Source organism: Schistocerca nitens, chromosome 1 (genome assembly GCF_023898315.1).
Source record: "Schistocerca nitens isolate TAMUIC-IGC-003100 chromosome 1, iqSchNite1.1, whole genome shotgun sequence".
Classification (NCBI taxonomy): Eukaryota; Metazoa; Arthropoda; class Insecta; order Orthoptera; family Acrididae; genus Schistocerca; species Schistocerca nitens.
Window position 1 is genome coordinate 400,182,650 of NC_064614.1, and position 13,660 is coordinate 400,196,309.

The following is a 13,660-nucleotide window of genomic DNA, read 5'->3' on the forward strand; positions in this document are numbered from 1 at the left end:
ATTTTCGTTCGTTATTGGTGTATTTGGGAGTTACAGTATTCATTCTTTTTACGACAACCCAGCGTTCACTCTATCCGTTTTGGTGCTCTTTATTAACTCAGTATTATTTGCTGCTGACAGGTCAAGTGTATTTTGTAATTTCACAACGGTTTACTATTCGAGTGGGTTCATGGACTAACTGCTCGAAATAATTTTCGGAGAATGCGTTCAGTACAATTCCGAATGATGTTTTATGCGTACCTCCGAATTTAAACATGTATTTAATCATACGTTTTCGCCAGGACATTGAGAGTAAATTCAAGTCACCACCAATTAAAGTGCCATGTAGTGATTCCACGTAAAGATCTTGATCGCTCAAGAAGTTTCCGTGGGATTACTACATGTATGTTTGGATGGTCGCATACCTTACAAATGGAAGACTTCAACAGTCAAATGGAATTATAATTGTATGAGTTAGGTACGTGTTAGGAATTAGACTCAAGTTTTCTTTGAACCTTTCAGCAAGCTTTCAGCAGCATGATCTTTATGATCGGTAACTGGAACAAATTAATAAATATAAATTGATTAGGAACTTGTAAAATATCACAAAATCGGCTACTTCCCTGTTGCTGCTCTGTCTAGGCCGACAGCTGCTAATGACTTGGGCACCATGTCCACCCCAACATGCAGTTTGTTTTTTCTTGACACGATGGCATCTATCAGCAGGACAGTGCATCGTGTCATACAGCTACAGTGGTTCAAAGGGCACCAAGATGAATTTACCGTTCTCCCCTGGCCACCAAACTCCATGTGTGTGAACAGCTCGATTGGGCTGTTTGCGCCATGGGTCCTCGGCCGAGAAATCTAGCGAGCTGGCTGGCGTCGGCACTTTAGGTGGCATAGCTCCCCATATCCCTGTCGGTACCTTCTGTCCCTCAGTGACCCTCTTGCTGCACATGCCGCAGCGATCCGCGCTGCAAAAGGTCTTTGTTCAGGATTCGGCACTTCATCACATTAATGTGAACGGACAGCGTATTTCTGTATGGCACGACTGCCCTATAGAATCACGTACAAAGCAGAGTGTAACTTTCTGTCACGTTGTTTGATGAAGAACATCTGCGTACGATATGTCGTTCTACTTTTCCATTACATTATATAATTTGAAGCACAGCAACCTGGCGATGTTTAGAAAAGTGATGTGACTTCCCACATAACGTCTCCTTCAACCTCATGTCAACGTATACTGCCCCTGATATACCTCCTCGACCTTCACGCTATTGTACGAACAACATTGCGGAAACATATTCCCAGCAGACCAAAATCCCTTCTCTCCCACTCCATCTCACAGCTGCCTTTTCTAATTATTTTCCAGTAGCAGGAGCTCGACTGAATAACATCTCTAGCTTCAAAAGACACGTAATCATATATCTACTAAAACAACAATGAGTGCCTTCGTTCTGCACTCACACGTTACCCTACTATAAGTAAGTATCCTTCTTTCGCAGTAGACCTTACGCATTTCTCGAAGCCCCTAAGTAGTGCCGTCTGTCTGACTTTCTTTCCCAGAGAGCTTACTGAACCGTAAAACCTCACACACAGATACATTCTGTATCTTCCATTCTCACTATTATTATCGTCCGCAGCTCGTGGTCTAGTGGCCACTGAGTAATGGAATCAATGATCAGCTTGAACGGATGTCTTGTGACGTCCGCCCAGACCAAACGCAACGAACAATACCGAAAAAAAAGGTGGCTAGATTTTCTGCCTCTGGATCATGGCGTCCCGGGTTCGATTTCCTGCCGGGTAGGGGATTTTCTCTGCCCGGGGACATTGTGTTGTCCTCATTATTTCATCATCGTCATCATCATTCGTGACAGTGGCTAGATTGGACTGTGTAGGAACTGGATCTTCGTACGGATGCTGATGACCCCGCAGTTGAACGCCCCACGAACCAAACATCATCATTACTATTATTATCGTTATTAGCAGTACGGCTAGTCAACGCTGTTACTTCAGGTAGCGTTAAATACATTCAAATCTTTTTTTTAAAATTAATTGTATTACTATCACTTATTACTATAACAATATGAAAACAAAATATTTATCATCAATTAACTGTGGTGTTACTTAGACAATCGATAAATACATAAACCACAGATACGAGGCCAACCGAAAACACAGCACCAGCAAATGGTACATAGAGTACAAATGATCCCATTTGATGACATAGAAGTGGAAACCATTTGACAAAAAATTACATATAATAAATGTCATTCCACAATTAGTGACAAATTCTATAAGAAAGGAATAAAATGAGAGACGAAAAAATCTAATAATAAGCAGATTGCTAAGTACACCATTTGTACCCCACATTTCGGTAACATTTCCCACATAATTTCGAACACATTTTAAGACATCATTTCCCACGAACAATTAATCGATTTCACTGGCTAATAGTAAAACATTGTCCAAGAAATATTTAACGCCTGGCTTTCGTAGAATTGCCTGAAGTGACTGTCCTGTTCTGTGAAATTACGTTATAATTTTAGTGTTGATACATTTGTGTTTTGCGGAGGGCCGCGCAGGATTAGCCGAGCGGTCTGAGGCGCTGCAGTCATGGACTGTACGGCTGGTCCCGGTGGAGGTTCGAGTCCTCCCTCGGGCATGGGTGTGTGTGTGTTTGTCATTAGGATAATTTAAGTTAAATAATGTGTATGCTTAGGGACTGATAATCTTAGCAGTTAAGTCCCATAAGATTTCACACACATTTGAACTCTTTTTGCGGAGGACTGACAGTGGTTACAGACAAGTGATTCAGTAATTCAAGATGTTGGTTAAGGGTTTTAAGAAATGATTCTATGAATTGTCTCGTTTACTGATACGATAATAGTGGTAATGCTGATGAATAAATTGTTAATTCAGCTTGGTGAATTTCTTGCACAAACAACAGGCCCGTTGCAAAAGTCGTTAAATCGAAAATAATGGGTAATTCGAATCACCTCCTGATGCTTTTTTTTTGGTCATCAGTCTACTGATTGGTTTGATGCGGCCCGCCACGAATTCCTCTCCTGTGCTAACCTCTTCATCTCAGAGTAGCACTTGCAACGTACGTCCTCAATTATTTGCTTGACGTATTCCAGTCTTCCTCTACAGTTTTTGCCCTCTACAGCTCCCTCTAGTACCATGGAAGTCATTCCCTCATGTCTTAGCAGATGTCCTATCATCCTGTCCCTTCTCCTTATCAGTGTTTTCCACATATTCCTTTCCGCTCCGATTCTGCGTAGAACCTCCTCATTCCTTACCTTATCAGTCCACCTAATTTTCAACATTCGTCTATAGCACCACATATCAAATGCTTCGATTCTCTTCTGTTCCGGTTTTCCCACAGTCCATGTTTCACTACCATACAATGCTGTACTCCAGACGTACATCCTCAGAAATTTCTTCCTCAAATTAAGGCCGGTATTTGCTATTAGTAGACTTCTCTAGGCCAGAAATGCCTTTTTTGCCATAGCGAGTCTGCTTTTGATGTCCTCCTTGCTCCGTCCGTCATTGGTTATTTTACTGCCTAGGTAGCAAAATTCCTTAACTTCATTGACTTCGTGACCATCAATCCTGATGTTAAGTTTCTCGCTGTTCTCATTTCTACTACTTCTCATTACCTCCGTATTTCTCCGATTTACTCTCAAACCATACTGTGTACTCATTAGACTGTTCATTCCGTTCAGCAGCTCATTTAATTCTTCTTCACTTTCACTCAGGATAGCAATGTCATCAGCGAATCGTATCATTGATATCCTTTCACCTTGTATTTTAATTCCACTCCTGAACCTTTCTTTTATTTCCATCATTGCTTCCTTGATGTACAGATTCAAGAGTAGGGGCGAAAGGCTACAGCTTTGCCTTACACCCTTCTTAATACGAGCACTTCGTTCTTGATCGTCCACCCTTATTATTCCCTCTCGGTCGTTGTACATATTGTATATGACCCGTCTCTCCCTATAGCTTACCCCTACTTTTTTCAGAATCTCGAACAGCTTGCACCATTTTATATTGTCGAACGCTTTTTCCAGGTCGACAAATCCTATGAATGTGTCTTGATTTTTCTTTAGCCTTGCTTCCATTATTAGCCGTAACGTCAGAATTGCCTCTCTCGTCCCTTTACTTTTCCTAAAGCCAAACTGATCGTCACCTAGCGCATTTTCAGTTTTATTTTCCATTCTTCTGTATATTATTCTTATAAGCAGCTTCGATGCATGGGCTGTTAAGCTGATTGTGCGATAATTCTCGCACTTGTCAGCACTTGCCGTCTTCGGAATTGTGTGGATGATGCTTTTCCGAAAGTCAGATGGTATGTCGCCAGATTCATATATTCTACACACCAACGTGAATAGTCGTTTTGTTACCACTTCCCCCAATGATTTTGGAAATTCTGATGGAATGTTATCTATCCCTTCTGCCTTATTTGACCGTAAGTCCTCCAAAGCTCTTTTAAATTCCGATTCTAATACTGGATCCCCTATCTCTTCTAAATCGACTCCTGTTTCTTCTTCTATCACATCAGCCTCATAGAGGCTTTCAATGTATTCTTTCCACCTATCTGCTCTCTCCTCTGCATTTAACAGTGGAATTCCCGTTGCACTCTTAATGTTACTGTAGTGGACTGTTAAGGCAGCCAGTCCACAGTGAAGTAGCCGAAAGGGCACGCGTCTGGCGTTAAGTCTGGAACAGGATTCGTAATGAATGTGATAAAGAAAAGAACGTAGCTACTAGAACACTTAACTTTTATATTGTCCTTTGATATACAGCATTCTGGATGATACAAGTGAGACTCTATCTTGAGGTACATGCAATGGTACAAATGGTTAATGGCGCCTTGCTAGGTCGTAGCCATTAACTTTGCTGAAGGCTATTCTGTCTCTCGGCAAATGAGAGAAAGGCTTCGTCAGTGTAGTCGCTAGCAACGTCGTCGTACAACTGGGGCGAGTGCTAGTCAGTCTCTCGAGACCTGCCTTGTGGTGGCGCTCGGTCTGCGATCCTGACAGTGGCGACACGCGCGGGTCCGACATGTACTAATCGACCGCGGCCGATTTAAAGCTACCACCTAGCAAGTGTGGTGTCTAGCGGTGACACCACATTCCTCCCCCGCAAATCGGCGGACGGTCGTGTGATAAGGCTTCCGCCCGCCGTGGGGAGGACCCCATGTTGACGTATGCGATGAGGTGGGGAGCCTAACAACAGGCGAGGCTGTGCCACCCGCACCCTGCCATTCGGTCCGAGGGGAGCTAGGAAACGCCTGAAAACCTAGTCCAGGGTGCACGTCAACATGCGGTGTATGCGCCCGTAATGAGCCAGGAGGGGCCGAAGGGTCGACCTCCATTGCGTCGGGGTATCCGACGCGCGATGACGCCATGTGGTCCGGAGCGGGCAAGAGTTCCATGGCGGAGGACAGCTGGTCACGGGAAGCGAGCGGCGGCGCGTGACCCAGGGAGGCGCTGAGCGGCTGCAGCGAAGCGTCCACTGCGGGCGGCGCCGGCGGGAGAACAGGCGGCGGCGGCGGTATGTCGCCATGAGGCAATAGGGAAGGCAGCGTCGGTAACACCTGGGGATGAGGCGAGCCAGTAGATGGGTCCCCAGGGCGCTGACCGGACGGCACCGTCGCTGAAAGCAGACGGGGAGCGGCAGAACCCAGGCGACGACAGAGGCGCACCTGATTGAGATGCCGACGCACCTCACCAGAGGCCCCCAAAACCAAATACATCGCGCGGCCGAGGCAGCGAAGAATGCGCCCTGCGAGCCAACGCCGTGAACCTCGATAGGTGCGATAAAATACGAGGGTTGCCCAGTAAATAATGCCCCATATTTTTTTTCTCCGAAATAAAAAATATTAGAAATGTGAAACTTTAGGTGCGAGTTATTTGAAGTTTCCCGCGTGTGTACGCAAAGTTTCAATTTCCTCCGACAGAGAGCGGTGGTGTAGGAATGTTCTAAAACGGCGTCTGCAAGTGACATCCGTCAGAAACAACGTGCAGTGATTGAATTTCTCGTAGCAGAGGAAGAAACCGTGGGCAATATTCATAAACGCTTGTGCAACGTCTACGGAACATCTGCAGTCGATAGGAGTACTGTTGGTCGCTGGGCACAGAGGGTGAAAGCATCAGAGGGCGGTGCTGCGGAGCTCCGAGATTTGCCGCGGTCGGGAAGGCCTCCCACGGCTGTCACGCCTGACATGTTGCAGCGGGCTGATGTTCTCATTCGACGGGATCGACGCATTACGACTCGACAATTGGCACTGGAGTTGTCAGTAAGCAAAGGAAGTGTGGATGTGATTATCAATCAGCTTGGATACTCAAAAGTGTGTGCAAGATGGGTTCCTCGGTGTCTTACTGTCGATCACAAATCCCAAAGAAAAGACATTTCTTTCGATTTGTTGCGACGCTTTCACGTTGACGGGGAGGCCTTTTTGTCACGGATTGTGACAGGTGATGAAACTTGGGTGCATCATTTTGAGCCCGAAACAAAAAGACAATCGATGGAATGGCGTCATGCTTATTCTCCACAGAAGAAAAAATTCAAAACAGGTCCTTCAGCCGGAAAAGTCATGATGACTGTGTTTTGGGATTGCGAGGGCGTAATTCTCATTGATGTGATGCCAAAAGGCAGTACCATTAATTCAGAGGCTTATGTCAAAACATTAGACAAACTTAAGCAGCGCTTCCGGCGCCTTGGGCGTCATGTTAACCCACAGGATGTTTTGATTCAGCATGATAACGCTCGTCCTCACACAAGTTTGAGGACTTGTGAACACATCGCGAAACTGGGTTGGATAGTGTTACCCCATCCACCCTACAGCCCCGATTTGGCTCCTTCAGACTTTCACTTGTTTGGGCCAATGAAGAATTTCATTCGTGGAAGACGTTTTGCCGATGACGAAGAAGTGATTCACGAAGTGACAACCTGGCTCCGTAGGCAGAGTAAAGATTTTTACCGGCAGGGAATACACGCTCTTGTGTCTCGCTGGAAAAAGGCCGTCGAACTTGAAGGAGATTATGTGGAAAAATAAAGCAAGTAGACAAAACATCAGTCTTTCACATATGTAAATTTGATTGTTGTGGAATAAATACTTCTGGAGAAAAAAAATATGGGGCATTATTTACTGGGCAACCCTCGTACAACGTCGCCAGGAGCAAAAGCAGGAGTCTGCCGCTGCACAGGAACCTGATGCGGCGGATGCAGCAAAGACATCAAGGTTCGATGAGGACGACCGTGGAGCAACTCAGCTGGCGAGCGACCATCGCGGGGCTGAGAGCGATACGAGGACAAAAAGAGCAATAACGCGTCCTCCCGAGAATGCGACTCTTTCAACATCTGTGACTTGAAACTCCGGACCAATCGTTCAGCGGCACCGTTTGACTGAGGCGAAAACGGCGCGGATGTCAGATGTTGAATACCATTGGCCTCGCAGAATGACTGAAATTCTGCGGACATGAATTGTGGGCCATTGTCGGAAACGATAGTCCGTGGAAGACCTTCAATGCAAAAAATAGCAGACAACGCTTGAATGGTGGCAGCAGACGTCGTGGAAGACATCCGGACAACAAATGGAAAATTACTGAAGGAATCGACAACAACCAACCATCGAGCATTCCAGAATGGACCAGCAAAATCGATATGTAAGAGTTGCCAAGGGGAAGTGGCTTTTGGCCATGCAAAGAATTTCCGCGGCGGTGCGGATTGTTGTTCGGCACACGCCATGCAAGAAGAGCACATATTCGTTATCGCAGCATCGATTCCGAACCAAGTACAGTGCCGACGAGCAAGTTGTTTCGTGCGCACTATACCCCAATGTCCTTGGTGAAGGAGCCATAAGACAGAGGACTGTAACGAACGTGGGACCACTACTCTGGACTGATCATTATCAGAACGCAACAACAAAACACCACGTCGTACAAAAAGTCTCTCCTGGTGAGCAAAATATCGGCGAACCAACGGATCCTCGATCCGTGACTTCGACAAGGGCCATTGCGTAGCAACAAAACGCAAAACAGTAGCAAGGACAGGGTCAGCAGCTGTGGCTGTAGCTACACGACGAAAATCAATCGAAAACGATTCGACCACGTCATCGGTTTCGGCATCAATGAACATGCAAGCAAGTTCGGAAGAATCGAATGCTTTATCCTCAGCAACAGGCAAACGGGACAACGCATCAGCGTTTCCGTGCTTAGCAGTGGACTGATACAAGATATCGTAGCGGTACTGCGAGAGGAAAATCGACCAGCAAATGAATTTCTGCGCTGTACGTGGAGGTACAGGCTTGTTCGGATGAAAAAGCGAAGTCAAAGGTTTGTGGTCTGTGATGATGGTAAAGTGACGACCATACAAGAAATCGTGAAACTTCGTAACACCAAACACGAGAGCTAAAGCTTCTTTCTCGATCTGTGAATAATTCCTTTGCGCAGACGAAAGCAATTTGGACGCAAAGGCAATAGGGCGATCATGCGATCCATCTTTGTGCGCAAGCACAGCACCGATCCCGAAATCCGACGCATCTACCATCAACAAAAGGGGTTTCTGGGGATCGAATGGCGTAAGGCAAGTATTTGAAAGCAACGCCGATTTCAACTGGCGAAAGGCGCGGTCGCATTCCGTCGTCCAGACGAACGGAACACCGTTACGGCGTAAGCGATGAAGCGGAGCTGAAATGGAAGAGGCATGGGGAACATATTTATGGTAGTAATTAATTTTTCCCAACACACTCTGTAGCTGCTTCACATTCTGTGGCGAAGGCAACTCCCGTATAGCACGGAGGTGCTCTGGACTCGGATGTATGCCTTGGGCATTGATGACATGTCCCAAATATGGTAAGTCACGAGCAAAAAACACACATTTGTCCTTCCGCAAGCGAAGACCATTTCGTCGCAAGACCTGAAATAATGTTCGTAGGTTGGCTAAATGTTCGGCTTCTGTCTTTCTGGAGATCACAATATCGTCCAGATAGTTCGCAGCAGTAGGGACCGACGCACAAACAGTTTGTAAATATTGCTGAAACAATGTAGGGGCGGATGCACACCCGAATGGCAGTCTTTTGAAGCGATACAACCCAAGATGCGTGTTAACCACCAAGACGCGCTGGGATTCTTCGTCCACAGGTATTTGCAAGTACGCATCTGCTAGGTCCAACTTTGAAAAATATGTTCCCGGGCACAGTTTGTCAAAAAGATCTTCCGGGCGGGGCAAAGGAAAAGTAGCAGTCACAAGTTGTGGATTCACAGTTGCCTTGAAGTCCACGCAAAGTCTCAATTTTCCGGAAGGTTTTTTCAAAATTACTAAGGGTGAGGCCCAGAGAGAAGCCTGCACACGTTCAATGACACCTTGTGATTCTAAATCGTTTAATGTTCTGGAGACCTCATCACGCAATGCGCGGGGGGAACATTGCGCGCTCTGAAAAATTTCGGTTGCGCGTTGACTTTCAGTTCCAAATGTGCTTCATAGTTCGTAGCGCAACCAAGGCCCGGTGCAAAAAGGTCTGCAAATTCTTCACACAGACGAGAAACACCGTCTGAAGGCACAGTCTCGTTCACTGATAGGACCTGATTTACTATAGACATGTTAAACAACTGAAATAAATCTAAACCAAACAAGTTCACTGCCGAAGACGAACGAAGAACGTAAAAAGACACAAGTTTTGTTTGTTCCTTGTATGTAGCAAGAAGAGTGCACTGTCCTAACACAGGGATAGCTTGTCCGGAATAACTATTTAACTGAACACGTGCAGCATGCAACGGTGGTGCGCCCAGTTGTTTGTACGTGGCGTGATTGAGCAATGAAACTGCAGCTCCGGTATCGAGCTGGAATGGTATCACTTGTCCGGCAAAGTCCAAATCCACAAAAAGTTTATTGTCCTGCTGACGACAAGAGCGACTGTTTTGTGCAACGTGAACAGACACTGGTACAGAATCACGCGCGACGTGACGGAATTTCCGTCAACGTCGACGCACACTTTTTGTGGGACGAACACAGTCACTGTTAACGATGGTGGCACTGGACGGGGTGGAATTAACTACATGAATGTCCATGGGCAAAGGTTCCCGAGCCTGTGTGTCATTGATTCGATTCCGGCGCGAAGCAAAGGGCCTGGAATGGTTGTGAGTGTCTGATCTGAGCTTTTTCTGGCAAACACTTTGAACATGCCCTTTCTTATTACAGAAAAAGCAAATAGCTTGGCGTGACGGGCAAGTCTCACGCGAATGTCTAGTTGCACACCGCGGGCATGATTTCACCGCATTGGCTTGCTTGCGCGGGACACGTGGCTGTGCGGACGTGCGCGAGGGCAGGTTAGCGTTCCGTGCAGCGGGCCCGGTGGGCCGGTTAATGTGACACACGGCTGGCGAAGTTGCAAATGATTCCTGAGCAAAGTCAAGTGTGTCTTGCCTATCCAATATGTCTATCACTTGTTGAAGGGAGGGATTAATTAGTTTCAAAATCTGTTCCCTTATGCGAACATCAGAAACGTTCTGTGCTATTGCATCACGCACCATAGTATCTGAATAAGGGAGGCCACAGTCACATTCAAATGCACACTCCCTAGTAAGTCCTTGCAAAGTTGCAACCCACTCCCTATTAGTCTGACCGGCCGTACGTTTTGTACGAAAGAACGTATACCGTTTCGCAACGACATTTACTGTTTCTTGGAAATAGGCATCTAAAGCAGACAAAATTTCTTTGTATGACAGAGTTGCTACGTCGCGTCGGGGAACCAATTTCACTATCACACGGTAGGTGGACACACCTACACACGAAAGCAAAAACGGCTGCCGCTCATTACCTTGACTTTTGTAGGCGGCGAGATGAAATCAAAATTGTCGAGACCATTCCGGCCACGTTTCAATAGCTGCATCAAAGCTACGAAACGAGGGTACAACGGCATGTTGTGCCTGCGGTAGCGATGAAGCGGCGGCGGCCGCATCGCTTTGCAGCGCACGTTGACCCTGGACGAGCTGTCCCAGGGCATCCAATAACGCCTGCGTCTGCTGATTCTGCAAGCGATAAAATTCGGACAGTACATCTGGAGAATGTGGCGAAGCCATGACACAAGTAAATGTAAGCAATGAGAAAGAACCAGATCCAGATTAATCCGCGTCGCCAATGTAGTGGACTGTTAAGGCAGCCAGTCCACAGTGAAGTAGCCGAAAGGGCACGCGTCTGGCGTTAAGTCTGGTACAGGATTCGTAATGAATGTGATAAAGAAAAGAACGTAGCTACTAGAACCCTTAACTTTTATATTGTCCTTTGATATACAGCATTGTGGATGATACAAGTGACACTCTATCTTGAGGTACATGCAATGGTACAAATGGTTAATGGCGCCTTGCTAGGTCGTAGCCATTAACTTAGCTGAAGGCTATTCTAACTGTCTCTCGGCAAATGAGAGAAAGGCTTCGTCAGTGTAGTCGCTAGCAACGTCGTCGTACAACTGGGGCGAGTGCTAGTCAGTCTCTCGAGACCTGCCTTGTGGTGGCGCTCGGTCTGCGATCCTGACAGTGGCGACACGCGGGTCCGACATGTACTAATGGACCGCGGCCGATTTAAAGCTACCACCTAGCAAGTGTGGTGTCTAGCGGTGACACCACAGTTACCACCATTGCTTTTAATGTCACCAAAGGTTGTTTTGACTTTCCTGTATGCTGAGTCTGTCCTTCCGACAATCATATTTTTTCGATGTCTTCACATTTTTCCTGCAGCCATTTCGTCATAGCTTCCCTGCACTTCCTATTTATTTCATTCCTCAGCGACTTGTATTTCTGTATTCCTGATTTTCCCGGAACATGTTTGTACTTCCTCCTTTCATCAATCAACTGAAGTATTTCTTCTGTTACCCATGGTTTTTTCGCAGCTACCTTCTTTGTACCTATGTTTTCCTTCCCAACTTCTATGATGGCCATTTTCAGAGATGTACATTCCTCTTCAACTATACTGCCTACTGCGCTATTCCTTATTGCTGTATCTATAGCGTTAGAGAACTTCAAACGTAATTCGTCATTCCTTATTACTTCCGTATCCCACTACTTTGTGTATTGATTCTTCCTGACTAATGTCTTGAACTTCAGCCTATTCTTCATCACAACTATATTGTGATCTGAATCTATATATGATCCTGGGTACGCATTACAATCCAGTATCTGATTTCGGAATCTCCTTCTGACCATGATGTAATCTAATTGAAATCTTCCCGTATCTCCCGGCCTTTTCCAAGTATACCTCCTCCTCTTGTGATTATTGAACAGGGTATTCACTATTACCAGCTGAAACTTGTTACTGAACTCAATTAGTCTTTCTCCTCTTTCATTCCTTGTCCCAAGCCCATATTCTCCTGTAACCTTTTCTTCTACTCCTTCCCCTACAACTGCATTCCAATCGCCCATGACTATTAGATTTTCGTCCCCCATTACATACTGCATTACCCTTTCAATATCGTCATACACTTTCTCTATTTGTTCATCCTCAGCTTGCGACGTCGGCATGTATACCTGAACTATCGTTGTCGGTGTTGGTCTGCTGTCGATTCTGATTAGAACAACCCGGTCACTGAACTGTTCACAGTAACACGCCCTCTGCCCTACCTTCCTACTCATAACGAATCCTACACCTGTTTACCATTTTCTGCTGCTGTTGATATTACCCGATAGTCATCTGACCAGAAATCCTTGTCTTCCTTCCACTTCACTTCACTGACCCCTACTATATCTAGATTGAGCTTTTGCATTTCCCTTTTCAGATTTTCTAGTTTCCCTACCACGTTCATGCTTCTGACATTCCACGCCCCGACTCGTAGAACATTATCCTTTCGTTGATTATTCAATCTTTTTCTCATGGTAATCTCCACTTTGGCAATCCCCTCCCGGAGATCTGAATGGGGGACTATTCCGGAATCTTTTGCCAATGGAGAGATCATCATGACACTTCTTCAGTTACAGGCCACATGTCTTGTGGATACACGTTACGTGTCTTTAATGCAGTGGTTTCCATTGCCTTCTGCATCCTCATGTCGTTGATCATTGCTGATTCTTCCGCCTTTAGGGGCAATTTCCCACCCTGATGCTTACTCTTTCGAATAAGTCTTGGAATTTCTGCCACTAATGTTATAGACGTGTCTCTGCAAATTGTCGTAAACGAAGCTCATCTTTATTATGGACGTTAAGATGCTTTTACCGCACGTTAACCGCAAGCCAAAAGCTTCTGGCAGCCTTTGTGCTTTCCTGTTTCTTCTCATTCTATTTCCCTCGAGTCATATGCCTTCCCTTTACGTTTTGGAATGTGTTGGGATGTATTGCCAAATGTACATTGCGTTCTTTGCGAATAGGTTCAATTAATTTAATCCCTTCGTGCGGTCCAATTCAGAGAAAGTTCATCCAAGTGGCATACAACTATGGCTGAATCGCCCCCTGAACTATTATCGTAGGAAGGTAAGAGACAAAGCACACTTAACTCCTTTCGTCCTCTCGAACTCAAGAGTTTGAAAGAGTTTGAATGGTGGCCACTGCCTATGGTGCAAATTGTCTAGTTTGCAGACAGGTTCACCGTGAAATTCTGGCGGTATTTAGGACCAATGCAGTGTCACGTCTAGTCACAGTGAACTAGAGCCACCGTGTTGACCAAGGCCACACAGGCATTGGTAATACTG